The sequence below is a fragment of the Mus caroli genome, unplaced genomic scaffold (genome assembly GCF_978045245.1).
Source record: "Mus caroli unplaced genomic scaffold, Mus_caroli_1 scaffold_3, whole genome shotgun sequence".
NCBI lineage: Eukaryota > Metazoa > Chordata > Mammalia > Rodentia > Muridae > Mus > Mus caroli.
In genome coordinates, this window is record NW_028227258.1 from 26,311,566 (window position 1) to 26,332,825 (window position 21,260).

Below are 21,260 nucleotides of genomic sequence, written 5' to 3' on the forward strand. Positions count from 1 at the left end.
TGTTGCCAATATACTCACTGGAGCATGATAAAACTCCCAGTGGCCAGCCCCTTAAAGAAAACTGTGTCCTTCCCTACCCAGACCCCAGCCAGAAGCCATCAATGTGGAGAGCTCTGCTTTAGCATCTTTATCATCTTTATTTTTTAAAGAGTTCTCTTTGATGTCCCTCTTTCACAACTGTGGGTCTGCAGTCATCAATGTCACTGCAAAAGTAGCTTCCTAATTTTTCAGTCTTGATTCTGCCACTTCATCAGCAACTACAGCCTAAAGTTATTTTTCAAGAGAACTATGTGGGTGGCACGGCTGACTAACAGTGAAAGTCCTCTCAGTCCCTTCTCTGGAGTATTCACCCTCTGACTGCTATGGGTGTGTTTTTCCTCCGACAACACAGACCTCCCCTTGGATGACAGCTGAGGAGCGATCTGACTTCACTTCTCACACCGATTGACTCACTAATGACTGTGACTGCAGCTGACGATGGCCCGGAGGTCAGGCTGACCTGTGCTTTGGTCTGTAAATCGCTTATGATAATGCTATCTTCCAGAACTACATGCAGGATGGCAGAAAGGTGTCTGGAAGAACGTCAGATGCAGTCTGAGTTCTCCAGGAGGCTGGTTGTTTTCTAACACCCGCTCTGAACTATGGGAGTGGGAACACTGTATATTTTAAGTGCGTCTGTTGTACAACTGCTGAGTTCAGAGTACTCTTCCCAAGGGCTGGGTAATCACGCAGATGGTGTGCTTCGCGACCAAAACCACTCACTGTAGATGCCACATTCTGAGAGAACATGTAAACACTTGGCATAGTTGGGGGAGTTTCAGAGGTGTTAGATTCATTTAGAAAGTTACAGCTTTCTCGGTGACAGCTTCTCATTCGAGGCTAGCAGGATTAATTCTTGCTTCCTTATTTTTATTCTTGACATTCCAGAAATTGCCACACAACTTCCTGATCTAACTTGAGTTGGGAGTTGTGTTTCTCCTGTTCTCCCCTAGCTTAAGAGGGGTGGGGGCGGGGGCTGCTATACCAACAAGGAGTGAAGAAGCAGAAGGCCTGAGTGACCAGGGGTAGCTTGCATTACCTCATGTGTGCAGCGGGGTTGCTAGGTCTGTGTTTGTGTGCCTTCCCCACAGTTTTGTTAATGCCAGCAGTGACTCTCCGCATTTATAGTCTCATCCCAAACTTACTATAGAAGTAATAAGAACTAAACATATTTCTTCTAAATTTTCACTTATTTGTTAAATAGATTAACTAAGGAATTGCTCAGTATAAAATATAATCATTCTCTACGTCATTATGCAGAATTTAAGCCTCCTAGCAGAAGCTAAGTAATAAAGGTGTGGAAGGGGTCTGGCCAAAAATGTCTAGAAGAGACAATTACAAAGACAAGACATGGCAAGGTGTCTGGAATAACTGATGGACAGCCCAGAAAAGATGTGGCCAGAGAGGAGCCAGTTGAACAGAGCAACATGGAGCTTGATAGCGAGGAGAGATTAAAATCACACTCCTGCATAAGCCCACAGTATAATGCACCATCACATAGGAAAATAACCAAATAGAGACTGAAGCAGTACTGTCATGGGAATATAGAGGACTGTGGGAACAGTTTTATGAGTATGTAACTGCAGGTGTTATGGAGAAAACAGCATTTATATTGGGTTTTTACAGAATGCCTAAAAGTGTAGCAACCTAGGGGAAATGGGAACGAAAGAGATAAGCCAAAGATCCCCCATCTTCATTCCTTCTAAGTTTATAACATACAGAACAACCACTGGCCCACATAGATATGAATGAATGAATGAATGAATGAATGAATGAATGAAGAGGTCATTTGGTTAGCACCATAGACTTAAGCGTCTAGAGTATGCCTTACACCTGTAGCACAATTCTCCAGATTATATTGTGAGGAAAAAGCACAGTAAGGGTTTGTAATCAAATGGAAACAGGGACATTAGAAGGCAAAATCTCAGGGAGTGACCCTACAAAATCAAAACAGACAGAGTGGAAACAGTGGAAGACATCAGAGCCTGACACTGAGGAAAGTCCGTGCGGGCTTCATCATGGCCCTCTGGCTGTCTTCTGTAATGATTCTCCCCACTCACTCTTCACCATGGCTGTCTCTTCTTCGTGCTCATAGTGCGCAAAAGCATGACGCTTATGTGACTCTCCATTTGGCCAGAGAAATAAACTGTTTCCAGAGACTCCCTCTCCACTCCACTCTGTGGGTGTACCCTACTCTTCACTGATTAAAGAGAACCTGCGTTCCCCATCCTTTAGGAGACGCTCTCACTTCACTTTCTCCACAAACCTTTTCCTCAGTCCCTAAGTGCTTCACAAGTCTCTGTGCCTGAATGTGTATCCTTGGGGGATGCCTCATAGACATGAACAAGAACTACTACACAGGCCACGTGCAGTCACAGTTTTGGCTTTTCTCGTGCTCTGTAGCAGGCAGCCCATGGACCAGATGCACCAGATCCACTGCCCATCATTGCGATTGCATTGACACATAGACGTGATGATTTGTTTATGTGCTGTTTCTGGATACTTTCTGCCTCGCTCAGGCAGAGACCATGGGACATGCAAAGCCTAAACTATGTTACCACCTGATCCTCTGCAGAGAAAACTGTCACTTCTGGATCCATGTGTGTTTCAATTTCCTGATGACGATGCCCTTGCATTTGCTTCACATGGACAAGACAGTTGGGAAGTCACAGGACACACAAGGGTAAGGAACTCTGGCAGAGAAAGTGACATTAAGGTGGTGGTGTTTCTGTGCTATTTATTGAATGAATCCAAAAATAACTAAGGAGCTTTGTAAAGCAAACTGCCCTAGTACATAAAGTACGGATTCAGGGTCTACTTCCTGCTTTCTGGACACCCTGTGCCTCAGTTCCTTTCTCTATAAAATAAAAATGACAGGATTTAATGAAACATGCCAAGAATATTATTTGGCCCATAGTAACTCCTCAAGAAGTACTATCTATTAGCAAAGTAGAGAAAGAGACTCCATTTAACTATGTTGTTGTCATCTTCCTTTTTTTTTTTTTAATGGCATACCTTTGGACCTATTCTATAAAAAGGGATCAGTTTCTACCTTCTTCTGCCAACTCCAAACCAAGCCTGCCATAAAAGATGACTAGAGGTAGGTGTCAAAGGCTATCCAAGGATGGAACTGCTATCAGGGAGGTTGAAAATACACTGGAGTCAGAGAGACCTGAAAGTCACAAGCCAGTCAGCACAACCCTGTTGAACTCCCTCTTCCCCTGGTGAGAGGGGCCCTTATCTCAAATGGGAGGTGAAAGGTGAAGGAGCTCTGTGGAACTGTCAACTGAGGAAGTGGTGAGAAATGAGCAGATCCTGAGATTTGCACACTAATTCTCCCTTGTGCCACCTGGGGGCTTTCTGCTGGCAGAAGCACAGAAGAGAGGAGAGTGGTGCGGGTCCAGCCAGCAGCCAGCCATGCCTCTATTCTTCCCTTGCTGAGCAATACAAGCAGCCCTGCTTGTCTCCATTCACTGTTCAGTGAGCAGTTGGCAGGCTTCCCCCAGAGCGTGGGCAGGCCCAAGCAGAAGGAAGACAATGAGAGGAATTTTAAAAGCCTTCCACCTTTTTGCACTTTCTTCTTCGCAGTTTCTCTCAGGAGAAGTTGACTCAGTAGGTGCCCCTTTCTACCTTTTTCCTCAGCCTTGCCACTCCCCACTTGAAGGACCAGTCCACAGTGTGGTAATCAAGGTTCTCCCTGAAATACAGAGATGAGACTGGGGCTGTGTGGGGTCCAGCAACTGCTCTCACTACACTTATCATTATTTAAAAGATTTTCCTGCCTCTTAAAGGTGAAACACACATCACTGAAACATAAATGTGGCTCTGGGTAACACTTTCACTCGCACATTCTCCACTTCTACAAGTAACCAGTAACCGGCTCCAAAGATGCACCAGGGAAAATAGGAAAGGAGCCTCCTGTTAGCTGGCATCACTCCAGCCAGAGACCAAGTCTTCACTGAGAGAAAAGCAGGAGTATAGGGACAGACAGCTTCCTTTCTGCTGCAAGCATACATCCCCACCCCACCCCCCACCCCCCGCACAGCCTCTGGACTGCCAAATGGGTGATACTGCCGCTTTCGCCCCTCCGCACGCATCCCATAAGCTAAGGCTGATTTTAAGATCATTAGGAAAGGAGAGAATGTTGCACTCTTCTCAGTTTCTCTGGGGTCACAGTGTAATTGTGCAGCAGGAGAAACTGGGCCCCAGAGATGGCGTGACAGTCACTTCTCATTACCTCCCACTTGGTTCATTACGTCTGTAGACAGCAATTGCCAGCGTGTGGGTACTTCCATTATAGGGAAGGTTGTAATGTGCTCTAGACCCTGCACGGTTTCCAAATGGGGAGAAGGCTATTTATTCCAGGCACATACCTATCTTATTTCCACAGGAATGGAAAGCGACATAAGGGATAGATTAGTGGTAATCAATATGGGAGAATCAGGGAGCAGGAGCGCTTGCACCAGTGAAATATTTATGTGTGTGCATCCTACTAACTCATAAGGCTTCATACAGAAGACAGAATTCTCACAAACCTGCCCAATTTGGCTTTAGCAAGTAGCTTTGTTCAGGTACACTATATATTGGCTTCTTTGTATCATATTCTGGATGGCGCGCGCGCGCGCGCACACACACACACACACACACACACACCAAGGAACCTTTCTCTTTGCAGTTTTGCACACCAGGAATTATGACACACAGGAATACTATTTCTTATTTCTTCCTCAGGGATGTGGAAAGCCTAGTTACATTATTAGCTAAAGGGAAGTTAATAAGGGAGAAAACAGAATTGTAGGGAGCTAAAGTAAGAATTAGCTATTATAGTCTTTTCCTTTAAAGATAAAGCAAAGAACGTCTTTGCCAAAAGAAAGAAGAACCTGAAGAGCTGCCCACGGTAGAATGTTTGAGATGATGTCTACCGCGCCCCACTCCTGGAAACTCCGGATGACATCAGCCTTTTAATTACTGTCACCAAAACAATCTTACTCAGTGCTACTTTAATTAATTAACAGAGCACTTTCTTGCGAACTTCTTGTGAAACCTTGGCACCAGCGTAAGAAAGTCCTGTTTGACTACACCCTACCTCTTCAGAAGGTTTCACAATATTCCTCACTCCTTAACTTTGGCATGCATTCAAGCCACCAGGGCATCTACTCCTTAGCAACCATTAGAAGCCAACTAGAGCTTAGCCATCAGATTTCTTAATAAGTACTTCTAGTGGAGAAGCTCATGTGTCACACAGGGAAACATACTAACCCACACATTGAGATCTCTGTCCGAATTCACCAGAGGCTGAAGCACACAGTTAACAAGTCAGCTTGACAGTTACAGCTATAGGCTTGACTCTGAACACTGGCCAAATTCATCATTAACTGAAAGGGCTTCTTATTATGTAAACAACAGTTGGCCTATAAATTTACCACACCTGGTGGTCCCTTCATCCTCATGCCTACCTTTAAAGGCTCGTCTCCTCTGCCCTTGGATGCATCTGCTTATTTGATTCACCGGTTGCACTTAATTCATTTACTCGTTCAATAATTATTTAAGAAGTATTTGTGATGTGTCTGATACTGGAGAAAATGCTAGAAGTATCAGTGAAGAAGAGCCAAGAGCAGCCTTCTCCTCACAGGCTTACAGGCTAGCAAGGTGGAAGGCAACAGCAAACCATCAATGTAGTGAATAGTTAAATACCGGATTACAGTTGCAAGAGGATAAGTGTCGTGGAGGAAATAGTGCAGGCTAGGGGAGTTCAGAGTGTGGGTGGGCAGAGAACAGAAAGCAGATCTCAATTTTAAAGGGGTCAATGAGACTATGGCCTCATGAAAAGTGACAGCTGAATATTGTCTTGTAACAAGAAATGGAGGGGGTGATCCCTTAGGAATGCCGAATGTGAGTCCAGACATATAAAGAAAGCCAGGGTAAGGAGCTACCCACTAGGGTGCCCAAAAGGAGGCAGAGGAGGTATGTGGGGGTTGGCAGGAACCAGAGAGAATGCCACCACATAGGCAGAAAGAGCCATTCTGTCAGGGCTTTGCTGTTGGAGCATTTTGGGGAGAGAAGTGATATTGCCTAGCAGTGTTTTACAGTGAGCTGGATATCTTCTGAGTTTATTAATCATAGACTGGGTTATGGGGTGTATGTATATCAGATACTGGGCATGGCACCACATCTGTAAAGATGAATGGGACAGATTCCTTGCCCTTAGAATATTCAAAGTCCCCGGGCCTCTCTGGACTTACTCACCACAGGTCAATACGTGGCCACCTCAAGATTATAGTTGACCCCTGTGTGCTCAAACCTCTGCTCAGTGCTTGCTATGGCACCTTACCATCCGCACACGCTAGGTAACTAAAGAAGGAAGACCTGGAGACAGATCAGTCATGCCAAGGTGCCTGGCTCTTCCCTGAGCAGAATGTGTGGCCCCTGGCACGACAGCAGCCCTCTCTCTTCTTGGCTTCTCCATCTGTTTACACAATTTCCCACAGAAGTATGTTTTTAGGTCTGAGAAGATAGCCAGCCCTGGGAGCTGCAGGGTGTAATGGAAAACTGACAATTTAAATTTTCCCTCAAATTATCATACTCTAAAATAAATAGAGTTGAGTGGATTCTCCACGTATTCAATCTGGCAGCCTTGCCTCAGTTGAAGACAAGTCTACAAGTTGGCAGACCAGAAGCGAGGAGAAAAACTATCTTAGTTCCTGGAGATAAAACCTGCTAGTTATCAACAACTGCGATTCTGAGAGAGAAGGTCTTCTGGGGAAAAGCCATTCGCAACAACAGTCTCGGTTTACAGCCTGAACGACTTTGCCTCCTGCTCAGTTCTTCCTGTTAAGGAAGTATGTAAAAAGTTACATCTAACTTCAGCCTCAAATAGAATTCCAAATAATCAGGTGTGGCTTGCTAGCTCCACCCATCTGTCAGCTATAGATGCTGAAGAGGTTAGACCTCTACTCGGAAGAAACAGAGAATAAAATGAAAGCTTTCAAGAAACCCTGTTTGATAGGGCAGAGTTGCCATCAGAGGCATGCTGACCTCAGCATGCATCCACAGCCATTTCAAAGAGTGATCCCGTATTTCTGCATTTTACATTTTCCTTGATTGTTGTGCCGATGTTCTCTATGGAATCTTCTGCACACCTATGGTCACTTGATCTTCGACAAGGGAGCTAAAAACATCCAGTGGAAGAAAGACAGCATTTTCAACAAATGGTGCTGGCACAACTGGTTGTTAACATGTAGAAGAATGCGAATCGATCCATTCCTATCTCCTTGTACTAAGGTCAAGTCTAAGTGGATCAAGGAACTTCACATAAAACCAGAGACACTGAAACTTATAGAGGAGAAAGTGGGGAAAAGCCTTGAAGATATGGGCACAGGGGAAAAATTCCTGAATAGAACAGTAATGGCTTGTGCTGTAAGATCGAGAATTGACAAGTGGGACCTCATGAAACTACAAAGCTTCTGCAAGGCTAAAGACACCATCAATAAGACAAAAAAACCACCAACAGATTGGGAAAGGATCTTCACCTATCCTAAATCAGATAAGGGACTAATATCCAATATATATAAAGAACTCAAGAAGGTGGACTCCAGAAAGTCAAATAACCCCATTAAAAAATGGGGCTCAGAACTGAACAAAGAATTCTCACCTGAGGAATACCGAATGGCAGAGAAGCACCTGAAAAAATGTTCAACATCCTTAATCATCAGGGAAATGCAAATCAAAACAACCCTGAGATTCCACCTCACACCAGTCAGAATGGCTAAGATCAAAAATTCAGGTGACAGCAGATGCTGGCGAGGATGTGGAAAAAGAGGAACACTCCTCCATTGCTGATGGGATTGCAAGCTTGTACAACCACTCTGGAAATCAGTCTGGCGGTTCCTCAGAAAATTGGACATAGTACTACCGGAGGATCCAGCAATACCTCTCCTGGGCATATATCCAGAAGATGTCCCAACCGGTAAAAAGGACACATGCTCCACTATGTTCATAGCAGCCCTATTTATAATAGCCAGAAGCTGGAAAGAACCCAGATGTCCCTCAACAGAGGAATGGATACAGAAATTATGGTACATTTACACAATGGAGTACTACTCAGCTATTAAAAAGAATGAATTTATGAAATTCCTAGCCAAATGGATGGACCTGGAGGGCATCATCTTGAGTGAAGTAACACAATCACAAAAGAACTCACACAATATGTATTCATTGATAAGTGGATATTAGCCCAAAACTTAGGATACCCAAGATATAAGATACAATTTGATAAACGCATGAAACTCAAGAAGAATGAAGACCAAAGTGTGGACACTGTGCACCTTCTTAGAATTGGGAACAAAACACCCAGGGAAGGAGTTACAGAGACAAAGTTCGTAGCTGTGATGAAAGGATGGGCCATTTAGAGACTGCTGTATCCAGGGATCCGTCCCATAATCAGCTTCTAAACGCTGACACCATTGCATACACTAGCAAGATTTTGCTGAAAGGACCCAAATATAGCTGTCTCTTGTGAGACGATGCCGGGGCCTAGCAAACACAGGAGTGGATGTTCACAGTCAGCTATTGGATGTATCACAGGGCTCCCAATGGAGAAGCTAGAGAAAGTACCCAAGGAGCTAAAGGGATCTGCAACCCTATTGTTGGAACAACATGATGTACTAACCAGAACCCTGGAGCTCTTGTCTCTAGCTGCACATGTATCGAAAGATGGCCTAGTCGGCCATCAATGGAAAGAGAGGCCCATTGGACTTGCAAACTTTATATGCCCCAATATAGGGGAATGCCAGGGCCAAAAGAATGGGAATGGGTGGGTAGGGAAGTGGGGGGCGCTATGGGGGACTTTTGGGATAGCATTGGAAATGTAATTGAGGAAAATATGTAATAAAAATATTTAAAAAAAAAACAAAAAAAAAACAAAAAAAAAAATCAAAGAGTGATCCCACTTGTGTCAAATGCTTGTGATGGAATCCTGCCGAAATGGAGGGTAGTACATTAATTCAGGAATTTGGCAGGCAAATTGGGGAAAGAGAAATGTGATATAATGTTAGTTCAGCCTAGGGTCTATAGTGGAGCTAGGCTACTCCAGATGTTTTTCTTTTGTCTTCATTAATGATTCCTCTAAATACCATGTCTTAGTATCAGCCAAGGCAGCAAAATTTACAACATACTAATTAATAGCAAGATGCCTAGCTAAGCAATTCTGTGTCTGGCTATGTAAATATATTTTTAGAGTTTTCTCTTTTTCTTTTTTTCTTTCTTTCTTTTTTTCCTTTTACTTTTCTTCTGCCAGAGTTTTTACTAGTGAACAAGGGGAGTATTCATAGCATATAAAATCTCATGTGGATGAAACATGATTAATTTTACTTAAGCAGTAATAAATAAGTTAAGGCTCTCATGCTTGCCCATGGTTATACTGTCTACATAAATCATTGGCTCAAGGCAAGTTGTACAAGGAGCAAAACCTGTAGTCCATGAACAAGAACTCCAGAACATAGGCGGATGAAGCCAGCCTCTTTGTACCATTATTGACTAATTTTCAGTTCATCTGTTTGGATTTCTCACAATGCTAGAGACCAAACTTAGGAGCTCCGCATGTAAAACAAAGGTTGTATATGCCACTGAGCTATACCCATATACCCCACTTGGTTCTTTAATTAAAATGAAATAAACTGTTTATTTAGAGTCTTCAACTTCAGTTATATATAAAGCATGTTAATGTTCCTGCCCTGCTAATTCTCTGGCCTAGATTGATCAGAATGCTTTCTCATCTCCTGCTTCCTTGGATAGAGAGAACTCACAGAATTCTGTTTACCGACACGCGGACACATCTATATTACAGCCAATTACTGGAATGCCTGACACCAGCTTAGCCCCTGTCCTATGGGAAGTCCTATGTTTTTTCTCTCAGTGAGCTCCATTTCACTGTCCCTCTGTAGCCACTTCATGATATTGACATGCAGTACAATCATCTCATCTGAACTATGACCTTGCTCAGACATCACAGACAAAGAAGTTCCTCTTCATCGGTGAGCTGCTGCCTGAGGGTGCCTGGTTCTCCATCCCTGTCTTCTAAGTCAGAGAAGCATTACCTCTTCCAGTGCCCAACGTTACAACTTCTCTAGAGTATCAGCCACCATTTCCCCCAGTCTCTTCTAAGATCTCCTAACACAATCACTTCCCCCTCAGACTTGGGTATCTTTAAGCCACTACTCTATGCTATGCTATGCACTCTGGCCCCTACCTTCTGATCTATCCATTTTCTCAACTTTTTGACTTATCACCAGTCACGCAATGAAAAACACAACTCTTGAATCACTTTAGCTTCTTACTCAGGGTGCAAATTGCCTTGTAAAAATAAGTATCTATTCACATGACAGCTCTCAACTGGTCCAAGAGTTGCTAATTGTTATCACGGATCCCTTGAGAATTGGATTAAAATAATAATGGACTTTCTTTCTGGATACAAGCACTACACACACACACACACACACACACTCCTACTTCAACAGTTTGCCATGTTGGTCAGGTTGTCCCAATCTACCCCTTTCTCTTTCCAGCCACACTCAAGAATTATACTTCCTTGACGATTTGAGATAAGTAACCGCTTTGGCCAATGAAATGTGGGTGGAAGTGACGTGACTCGTGTGGAAGCTTTAAGAGCCTGCACGCAGTGTACCATGCTTTCTAGGTTCTCTCTGTCACTGAAACTGCGCCATCAGCACGGGTCCTGGAGGGCTGGAGATACAGCAACAGCCTGGAGACAGGCATGCACAGTGAGTGACAAATCCCGGTGACCAAAGGGGCAGAGCTGGGGAGGGTCTGTTACTTCACAATACCCTTGGTCATCCTGTTTAATAGCAAAGAACTAGTAGACTTGGGTGATCCAATTTAGGAAAGAAAAAAAAAAGTTCCCCACGAGAGAGCTAACGGGCTCCCTTTCTAAGGCCCTGTTCCCCTCACCTCCCGCCTCCTCACTTTCTGTTCCCCTTACGTGGAGGCGCAGGTGGTTCTTTGGCTATTTCTTCCACAGCTCTCACTTCCTTAGAGAGACGCTGCTTGACTTCAGTACTCTCCCTGTTCTAGCCCCGATACCCACCGCATTTCCCACCCTTTTCTTCCACGAATGCATCACAGGCAAGGCTTGTATTTACTTTCTGTCTTTCTACTTCTGAATTCATCATAATGATTCACAGATAGCAAATGGCACACTATAACCCAATGGTTTGGCTGCACATCAAGAACAAACCACTGAACCTTGGTAGTCACCCTGAGGCCATTAGGAGGTTAACCTGACATATTGGGTTCTTTTCAGACAGTTGTGGCCAATGGAGTAACCTTTGCCCCTAACCCAGTTAACCAGAGGGTTTTGTAATTCATTGGCATTCAGATTTTGATTTGTTTGTGTATTTTTCTTTTAGAGCTAAATAGTCTTGATAGCTAGAGTAAGAATGAGTCTTGAAGTCTCAAGTGCACTGAGCACTTTTGTTCTGCATGACGCCTTTTGTCAGAGTAAGTCAACAGTTCATACTTGTTCAACAGATAAACATATTCAGTATCATAAAATTAGAGACCATTTGTTTAATGTGGCAGGTAAAGATTTACTACCCTGTGTTAATATAGTTTAAGTATTAATATGGGGCTTAACATTTCCCAAACTGAACATACAGACATGTATGCACACCTGTGTATGTCTATGACTAAGTGTATTGACCAAAGACAAAGACAATTCTTTAAAACCAAACTTTAGTATCATTTCTCCCATATACAAAAACTAGCGTGTTTATTTTTTTTAAAGAAACTACGTATGCATGTGGTATGATTATACATGTGTAGTCAAGACATTCACATTCATAAAATCTCTTAAAATTTTAAAAAATATCTTTTAAAACTTTGAAACAATAACTTAAAATTTGTTTGTTTGTTTTTTTACAAGTTTCCTATTTTCATTGTCACTGTAAATAAATGAGGTTTTTGGATTTATTTGTATATTTACTTTAAGATGTCTGTGTATGACCCTATCCACACCACATGCATGTAGTGGCCCAGAAAAGGACATTGGATTTCCTGCAACGAGATACACATGGATTTGAGCCCTTGTATGGGAGCTGGGAATCCAACTGGGGTCCTCTGTAGGAATAGCAAGTGCTCTTAACTGCTGAGGCATCCCCCCCCATAAATACACTCTTTTCACAAGCCTAAAGATATTCAGATATTTTAACACTCTCATTCTATCATATGAGTCTGAGAAAGTATTCACCAAAAATCTGTATCTCTGAAGAGACTCAATGTTGTAAGGAGAAAGCATTGAAAACTTCTGGATAAGTAGTTAGAATAGGCTAATTTCCAGGGATGGTTATGGCTCAGTGGTAGAGCATTAACCTAGCATATGTGACACCCTGGGTTAAAACCCTAGGACCACAATGAATAAAATGGGAATAAGATTAATCAAAGTGTTCATGAAAACAGTGAAACAAAAGTATCTAAAATATCTAAAAATGCTATAAAGAAGTCCCTTGCTTTAGAAATGAGAATCAGCCTAGCTTTGACTGTTATGAACTGGTTTTCTGTTTTGTTGTTGTTATTGTTATTGTTTTTCTTAGATTTCTGAGGTATCAGTGTACATTGCTGACTAATATCTGAGTTTTAAGATTGTGTGTATCTGATGTTTTTGTTTTTGTCTTTCTTCCCCCAGTCAGTGTCTTACATAACCCAGGTTGGCCTTGAACTTACTATGAAGCCAAGGCTGATCTTAAACCATTTTATCTTGCCCACTCTAACTTCTGAGAGCTGGGATTATAAGCATTCCACTCTCTTCATGTCAAGCTCTAACTAATTTCTCTTTTAAATTGCAAAGCATCTTCTGTAATCCTCTCTCTTCTCCTGTATAAGTGGTAAATAGCAGCTAAGTTTTCCTGCTTATTTGATGTGAAATTCCATACAGACAACTTTAAAATAGCACAAGTGATTCAGGTCGATATTAAATGATTCTACCTCCATTTGTTTCCTCTTAATTTGAAAAGAAGATTGTGAATCAGTGTCCTATTTTAATCTAATTTAAGAAAAAAGATGGCTTTTAATGTTTACAAAATTGGACATGCAAATGTGTGTATACAATACACATACATATATGAATATATACAAGATAAAAGGATTTGAATTCTTAATTATTATTATTTTATGTGTATGGGTGTCTTGCATACCTGTATGTCTATACACCATGTGCATACCTGGTGCCTATGGAGATCAGAAGAAAATGTCAGGTTCCCTATAACTGAAGTTACAGATGGTTTTGAACCACCTTGTAGGTGCTGGAAATTAAACCTGGGTTCTCTGGAAGAATAGCCAATGCTCTTAGTCACTGAACCATGTTTCCAGACCAGCAGAAGGATTTTTAAAAGCTGCTTTAGAAGCTGTAATTAGTGGCACATGTCTGTGATCTCAGCATTGAAGAGGCAGAAACACGAGAACCAGGAGTTCAAGGACATCCTTGGCTACACAGTAAGTAAGAGGCTGCATAAAACTCTGTCTCCGAATAGCAAAAATATCAAATCATTTTGCAAAAAAAAGTCATTTCTCAACTCACCACTACAGCATAGACAAAAGAAATTCTTTTCTGTTCTACTAAGAAATGTCTGCCAATATGTAACTTCAACAGAATTGTTGCTATAGTAATGCAAAGGAGATAAACACTGAATTGTGCCATCAAAACTTACAACTGAAATAGGGCGGTATTACTGCCTTCATTTCATAATTCTGACTCTATGTATTTCTTTTTACTGTGTGTCCTCTAAAATGGGGTTCCAAATAATGATGTCCTTTAACTCTAAAAGCAATATATGTAAATCAAAATATTATAGCAAGAACTTTCTAGGTTAGAAAGTCAGTAGATGCTGCGAATATGGCTTTGTATGAAAGCAGTAAACATGAATAACAATGGGTTCAAATGGTGCCAATTACTTTCCTTTGTTTAATACAAATTTCCACTGTATACAACAAAAGCCAGCTGAATTTTCTACATGCGATTCACAGATGCTTTGACTTACAAGAGAGTGTGCTTTCTCAGGTTGCTACAAGCCTTTCCTTTACTTTGCCAAAGACTTTATTCTGAAATACTGCTTGCTCTCTGACAGCATTTAGGGGATGCAAACCTCTATGTTTATTAGAAGAGAATCACAGGATGAGTCTCTTTAAAGTGTTTGGCTCTGCTCTGGCTTGTTTGGCATTAGAACTAGAATCTTGCATTGCTAACAAGGCATCTGTTAGATGTAAAGGTGACTATTAAACTCTTGTTGCGTTTGATCTTGCCAATTATGTTTTATAAGACACAAAAAAGGTCTATCAGTCAACTTAAAGATTATAGTTTTATGGAGACACTATTTTAGAAGATTGATACGGCCTGTAGTTCTAAAATTTTTTTTAAAAAAAAGCTTGTTTTTGAAAAATGGAACTCTGATATGCCCATTGATGTTGTAAAGCTTCACTTATGGTTGTAATATTATCAGTCAACTAAAGAATGAATTAGGATGATGCTGTAGCTTGGACCTTAACTGTCCCCAGAGGGCTTATCTGTTAAGGGTTAGCCCAGAGATGGCAGTGTTGGTGGGAATCCTTAGAAATCCCATCGCTACAGTAAGTGAGGAGGAAGTCTTCAAAGCACTAGGGGCACATGCTTGAAGGGGACTGGTTTCCTTGACCCTGTTCTTTTCGCTTTCTGACCATGAGATGACCACGTGGCCAGTGAGCCACTGATTGAAACTATCAATATTGCTAACTGAAATGAGTCTGTTCTCTCCAGTATTTGTTACAGTAATAGAAAGCTAGCTGACTTGGGAGAAAGAAGAGAGGGAGACTTAAGTAGGTAGGGAGTTGAAGAAAGAAAATTTATAGCATATGTTGTGTTACATCTCTACTATTTTGTCCCTTATAGTAAGTATTTTATCGTTTGATGTTAAGAAGCCTGTCTGTGTGTGGGGGGGGGGGGAGAGGTGTCCATATGTAAGCACACACATACATATGTATGTGTGCAAATATCTTTCTCCCATTAGTGTGTGGTAGAGGCCAGAGGTTGACCCCAAGATGTCTTTCCCTTCCCCCATGGTTGTCTACCCTTTGTTTGTTTGTTTGTTTGTTTGTTTACTTATCAGAAACAAGGTCTCTCACTGAACTTAGAACTCTGTTTCCAGCAGACTAACTGATCAACAAGCCCCTAGAATCTACCTCCCTCTGTCTCCTAGAATTACGGGTGGCTTATGATCCTCACAGTTACATAATAAGCACTCTACCCATTAAGTTATCGCCCCCTCACCAAGGTTTATATTTTTATCAAAACTGTAGTCAATACTATATCTCAGTTAAGCCAGATTTTCATATTCAGTTTGAAGAAGTGGACGAGTTTGAGTCATGACATTGGGTAAGCAAGGGTTTCAGGTCAGCTTTCAACATTTTTTTCCTGATCTTAGTCAAGATTTATGCTTTGGGCTGTTTTCCTACCCATAAAATTAAAAGATGTCTCACACAATGCTCTGAATGTTACATGAATCCTACATTGAAATTGTCTTCATAAATGACAGCCAATACTCAGTTTTAAAGTCTAGTAACACTTAGTTCTAATCTGACTGCTTTGCATTGTCTCCACCGTTTCCTAACTCTTTCAACTGTTTGCTTATTTAGTTTTATGTTCCATCCTTTTTCTGCTATCCGCTTCTTTCTGGCTGTTAACTACAATTACTTTCTCATAGATTCTACCCGCTCTGATGTTTTTATCTTATCTTTTTTATTTTTATGTGTATAACTGTTTTACCTATATGCATATCTATTTAGCACATCCATGCCAAGTGCCACAAAAGCCAGGGGAGGGTGACACATCCCTAGGTCTTGCATTTAAAGACAGGTGTGAGCTGTCATGTGAGTACTGGAAACTAAACCCATGCCCTCTGGAGTAACAGTCAGTGCTCTTTACAACTAAGCCATTCTCCAGTTCACCATGGTGTTAGTTAGTTGAATTATGTGATCTTCAATCTCAAAATTGTCTAGTTAATTTTTAAAAAGATTTATTTATTATTAATCTAAGTACACTGTAGCTGTCTTTGGACACACCAGAAAAGGGCTTCAGATCTCATTATGGATGGTTGTGAGCCACCATATGGTTGCTGGGATTTGAATTCAGGACCTTCAGAAGAGCAGTCAGTGCTCTTAACCACTGAGTCATCTCTCCAGCCCATCTTGTTAATTTTTAATCTACTCTCCTTCCTTGCAATTGACTTCAATCATTATATCAATACTGGTAGCTGATTTTTGTCTCATTTCCAAATTTTTATCTCATGCTTCTAGGCTTCATCTTACTCTGCCCTGATGGTCAACTTCACTGCATTATTCTGCCATCCAAACCTTTTCCCCACATTAATCTAAGATAAAACTCTATAATATCCCAGACTCCTTCTTGGTACGTCCGGTGACACATACCATCAGCCAAACACAGTCTTATGATCCGGTACCTATTTTTTTTATTTGTTCCAGAGCTTTAGTTAAAAGCCTTATGGGTATTTCTATGGAATACCTTCTGTTCTGTTTAGAAAAGCATATGGAAGAAAGAAGGAAGAAGATGAAGAAAAGGAAGAACAAGATCAAGAACAAGAAAAGGAGGTGGAAAAGGAGGAGAAGAAGAGGGAGAGGGAGGGAGAGGAAGAGGAAGGAAAAGAAGAGATGGAGCAAGAAGAGGAAGAAGAAGAAAAAGGAGAGGAGGAAGAAAAGGAACAAGAAGAAGGTTCCAACAATGTTCACTAATCCACAATGTGGAAATCTTCATGACATCCTACACACTAAGGAGTGGGTTAGCTATAATTTAAATCTCCCTTTGGGAATGATCTTTCAGAAGACCCTCAGATTCTCCCATTAGAAGCTACTTAGTGTTTATTTATTCCCTTTGGCCACATTGAAAATAAAAATAGAGATCACATGTAAAATAAGAATAGAAAGAAGTTTGCAATTGAAGAAATTGCTTTGTAGCTGTGGGGGTTAAAGCTGTTCTACTATCTTCCTTCGTATCAGATATTTACTGAACTATTTATTTTTTAAAGTAGATCATTTTACTGTTGTTTAGCTTTCTTTTAAATCATCATCTGATAAGACACTGGGCAACAGCAAAAGTTTTGGGTTCTTTTGTTTTTTTTGTTTTTACTCCCAGGAATATAATTTATCAAATCAAACTATTTTGTTTACCAAAGAACTATGTTTTTAATATCACGGGTAATAGCTAAGCATCAAAACTGGGCTCTTATTTTACCAACAAGAAACATCATGTGACTGATGGCTGGGGTTTGTCTATCTCTCCAAGGCCAAATTGCATTCTTTTACTGGAAAAGTTCATTCAAGCTAGGTTTTAGAAAATGCATTCCTTTTAAGTGAACACACCTTCTAAATTGCTTTAAGTACTATTGAATAGCCTATAAAGATGGACTTTGCAGTTCTTTCTAGTGTCCCCACCTATGTGACAAATGCAAAACTCATTCTAGAGTTAAATGACTGATTTTGGTTGATATTACCTGCTTCCATTTTTAACTTGGGAATTAATATGTTGCTAGTAAATACTGGTTTGTACAGTGTCTAGTTTGTAAATGCAAGTTATCAGACCATAATATAGTGACTCTATGTTGCTGAGAATGTATTTTTATTTAAACTTTATTTTCTTATGAAGAGTATTATAAAAATTAAAAGCTTTTGTAACTGTCATTTGAAAATAACTCAAATAAAGTACAAGAAGCCTAAAAAAAATAAATAAAGTAGATCATTTTAAACATATTTTAATTGAAATAGAATTGCTTCACTTCCCCCGCTCCCTTCTGTCAATCCCTCCAGGTCCCCTCCCTCTAACCCTTGCCATGCCTCCCTACTCTTAAGCTGATTACCTCCTTTTCCTTGAAAGTATTGTTATATATAGATGTGCATACATGTATATATGCACATATATACATATATATATATATACATATACCTTCAGACATATATAAGAACAAGCTGCTGAGTCCATTTTTGTTGTGTATATATGGTTTCAGAGCTGACCAGTCTGCTCTAGACAACCAATAAGGGGCTCATCCCTTGGAGAGGCTAAATCTCTCAGCAGTCATTAGGTGCCTGTCATTCTTTGTAGTATCTTTCCCAGCAGGTATCCTGTTCATTTCAAAAGGCAAATGACCTAGAGAAATACAAAAGGAACAGAATTCCAAGAAGTTACTGCCTCATGAAGTCAAATTTTCTTCTCCGTGTACCTATTGGATGTCGAATTAGAACTTAAAAGCCCTTTCCAGCAACCATTCAGAGATTCTGAAAGATGATGAATAACAACATTTTTTTCACTCTAGTTCCACATAATATGTTGATGAAAGGTAGGGATAGTGTAAGGTGATCTATGTTTATGGCATTTTAAATGTCAGCAAGCCCTGTCCTAAACAGCATAAATCATAGATTTCATCTGCCATTTGAACTTCCAAGGGAAATGAATTTTGAGGCCCTTGTAATTTAAGATATAAAGACATCACTTAAAGAGCTGCAAAGGTGTGGTACAGAGAGGGCCTGGGAAGAGCAAAGCTTTCACATGCTTTAAAAAGTGAAAGTAAGCGATGTGTTCAGTTCACAAAAACCTTATAACCAAGGACAAGTGAGTATTGTCTAGATTAATAAGAAATATTGAGGAATTAGAAAAATGCACTAAAGGACTTGAGAAAGGAATGCTAGTTTATAACCTTGAAAGAACAGTCTACAGTAAGCTTGCAAACATTGTGCAAAGTACAATCAACCAACAATTTGATCAGAAACAAAGATTGGTGAGGTAGGCAGTCATAAAAGATACAGGCTTTGAAAAATTGTGGTTCATATTATGGGCTTCTGGATGGACATTAAATATAAGGGAAAATGTGTAACATGGCAAACCAGTTGGAAGTTGTAAATTACTGATATATGTTTGAAATTTTGCATATGTGTATGACTATCAATGCATTTTCCAAAAGGCAGAATACACACTGATGATAAGATTGTGCGGAACTTTTAAAAATTCTTTTTATTTATGACAGTTTTGTACATTTTCTAGCAAGAAGATGGATTGTTCTTTTGTTTATCTAAATACAGATGTTAACTGAAGTACTGAAATATAAGGTAATAAATCTTCATTGGAAACATACTACTCAGTATCTCAAGGCTAAGCACACTATCCTTTCAACTAATCAAAAATTCTACATAAAAATCAAATATTCTTCATACTATGAATTTGTTCATAGATGTCAAGTCAATGGCCACCTCTGTCCTATGAACCCAGAGAAGTTCGTTTTCTGGTAGTTATGATAATTATCTTTCCTAGGTTAAATCTGGAGAGCTAGTTAAAGACCACATATGGGTAAACTTGCACTGAACAAAGGAAGATTGAGATAAATATTTATTCTATAAATCCATGTGAGCTTCTGAGAAATATAAATCCAATTTGTTTGCTAAGAATGTTTGCTTGAACATGTATTTTTAGTGCTTTTTAAAGCCAAATACAGCACAGCCACCCAACAATTGTGCAATACTTAGAGAAAGATGGTGGCACAGGACAAGGTGGTTTTCAAATCTCAAGGAATTTCTTTGAAATAGGGAGAACCTTTAAAACTCAAACAAAACAAAAAACAAAACAAAACAAAAAAAACAAAACAAAACAGCCCACCATCAACAACTGTGCCTTAGCTTACTACTATATTAATAGAATGACTTTTAATCATGCTGAAATGAGACCTTCAAAAATTAATTTACCATCACAAAAGACATCACACTATCTACCTCCTACTGATTCTTTGATATTTATTATCATATTTAATCCTCACAGGTATCTTGCAAAACAGATGTGCATATCACCTTTAGAGATAAGACAAGGTGAACTCAACAGGTTTAAATTGTTTGAACAAAATCACATAGAAAATCCCAGCACTCAGGAGGCAAAGGCAGGCAGATCTTTGTGAGTCCAAAGGACCAAGTTCTAGGACAGTCGAGGCTACCCAGAAACTCTGTCTTGGAAAAACAAAAAAGACATTAAAAAAAAAGTCGCATAGGAAAATAAAACCAGAATTCAAGCATGTCACTCTGACTACAGATCTTTATTCTAGTATCTGTTCAATATATACACTCAAGTCCTGCTTTGGGGACTAGAGTCTATGATATGCTGTGTTTGTCTTTCCATGTGTCATGCTGTCTTAGTCACTGTTTTATTGGTATAAAAGACACCATGACCAAGGAAACTCATATATAAGAAGGTATTTAACTGGAGGCTTGCCTTCAGTTTCAGTGGATTATAGTCCCTTATCATCATGGTAGGGATCATAAAAGCATGCAGGCAAGCACAGCATTGGAGAAGGAGCTGAGAAGTTTACATCCTGACCTTCAGTTAGTAAGCAGGGAAAGATATCCTCAGCCTAGTGTGGGCTTTTGTAACCTCAAAGCACATCCACAGGTACACACTTCCTCCAACAAGACTACACCTCCAATCCTTCTAATCTTTTCAAGCATTTCAACTCCCTGAGGTCTAAGCATTCAAGTATGGGAGCCTAATAGAGCCATTGTTATTCAAACCACCACACTTACCTTTGGAGCACCTTAGAAAATATATCGTCACCTATATAATGCTGTCTTCTGAAGTTATTCAAAGCTATAATTCTAAAAGAAGGCTTTAGTTATTTAAGAAAACATCCCAGTATAGGGATTCACATATTTCCAATAGTTATGAATATGTAAATAACACCATAGTCATTCCTAACTTACTACAGAAACTCAGTCGCCATGCGGTGAATTTCAATGGACAACTCTAAGTCTCCATATATCATTTTAATTCCTTACCCCAGTATTTCTAATTATTCCCATGATGCCCATTCTAATCAATAAAAGTTGTTTGTATCCTGCTAATGCAGTCAAAACTATATTTTCCCTTGTAAGCTGTATGTATCCATGGCAACTGTCCTCAGTTACTGTTGAAGGATCTCTGTGTTGCTGTGAAGTGATGAGTGGTAGAGAGCTGATGTCCCTGCCTGATGTGACCTGAAAGCACCTCCTCAGTGCCTCCCACACTTAGCAGTCTCTGGGTTGTGTCCTTGCTCTTTGGATTCAGTCCCACAGTCACTTCAGTTGTCAAACTGCTTATCACATGGGACAGCTCAGACAGGTTCTGAGTAAGTGTCCTCGTGGCATCTGAATCAACTTTC

At 40.3% G+C, this 21,260-nt stretch overlaps 1 long non-coding RNA gene across 1 annotated transcript; it reads left to right on the forward strand.

The window, feature by feature from the left end:
• Window positions 1–10,664: 10,664 nt before the first annotated feature.
• LOC115030632 (uncharacterized) lies at window positions 10,665–20,121 on the forward strand. Its single transcript, XR_003836237.2, has 3 exons — window positions 10,665–10,817; window positions 13,350–13,542; window positions 16,617–20,121. It is a non-coding gene; the product is annotated as an uncharacterized LOC115030632 (long non-coding RNA).
• Window positions 20,122–21,260: the final 1,139 nt, after the last annotated feature.